Raw genomic sequence first — 1,505 nt, 5'->3', positions numbered from 1 at the left:
AAAAAAAAAAAAAAAAAAAAAAACTCTACATATCAATAATGACGTAGAAAGAATAAGAAAACGTTGTGGAGTAGAGGAGTGAAACCGTAAAAGATTGAATAAATGACGTAAAGAAAAGAGAGATGGAGAGAACGTGTTAGTGGGGGCATATGAATCAGAAATTATGAACGTATGTATAATATCTTATATTAACATACTATGATACATTTACATACATACAATAACATATAGTCGTACCTTTTACTATAGCTATAAACTTAATAATATATATTCTTCTTTGTGTTTCTTGCTGCGAAGGCTTCCAATTCACTTTCCAACTCACCTACGTACTACCTCTACCATCGATTCTTTCTTAAGTAGCTCAGCTTTTGGCTCAGCTAGCCTGTCCGAATGGTCGAGATCTATATGATGAGAAGCATTTAATTGATAGGATATTGGACAAGAGGTTGCTTAAATGTGTTGCGATGTTCACCATTTACCATTCTCAACCTCGTCTATCTCTTCATATCCTATATTACTCTCTTGAATGTTTATTTCCATTTGTATAACATCCAATTTCTTATAGATTTGTATATACAACAAACTTTTCATGATATAATAACGTATTAAAATGTTCTACAGCTATTTTTTAGCATAATTAGCACGTTTTTCCAAATACGTACTCTCTCTCTCTTTTTCTTTGTTTTTTTACGTTAAAGAGGAGGTACTTTGTCTTCTTTACTCAACAACAGCAATAAATAATATCAGAAAGACATGTGCAATGTGATCCGTCAATGACGAAACATCTCAAAAGCCGCAGTCTAGTACTGCTTGGGTAAAATGGTGAATAAAAGGAAATTAAGATTGATATGTACATTGCTAACTTATTAACGTGGGCACAGAGGATCATGAAGTTTCTTTGATTAATTTATGATGAACAGACAAAACAAAAAAAAAAACAAAAAAACAAAAATCTAAAGCCGGATGCGTAAAAAAAAAGCATATGCTCTCTTTAGATATCGAATATACTCAACTCTCTCTATCTATCCATGGCCGATCGTCCCATATTCTGTCTATTTACTAGTCTGGTCAACCAAAATATATTGTAGTGTCACTGATTCTTACCTTTCTTATAAAACCTCTTAATTGATTTGTTAGTTGCTTAAGTATTATATAACCTTTAACATCCTAGGTATAAAGTTCTAACCTTTAACATCCGGCCGAGGAAACTAATAAAGCATTAAAAAACTATAATTAACGATTATATATATATATATATATATATATCCATGGGACAATAGACGCTGAATATTATACTTATACAGGTTGAATGTCTTACATATATACTATATATATACAAAGAGATCGATTAGGGTGTGATTAGCATCTATATCCCTCAGAACTAGCTAGGTCCTAATATCAAACAAAACTCTATTAAGCTTCTAATGATTTACATTAATTTTAAATTTATATCAGGAACTCGGAAACTATCACCAATAAAAAAAAAAAAAAAAAAAAAAAAAAAA

This window comes from Camelina sativa, chromosome 20 (genome assembly GCF_000633955.1).
Source record: "Camelina sativa cultivar DH55 chromosome 20, Cs, whole genome shotgun sequence".
Lineage (NCBI taxonomy): Eukaryota > Viridiplantae > Streptophyta > Magnoliopsida > Brassicales > Brassicaceae > Camelina > Camelina sativa.
This window is presented reverse-complemented; position numbering follows the sequence as displayed.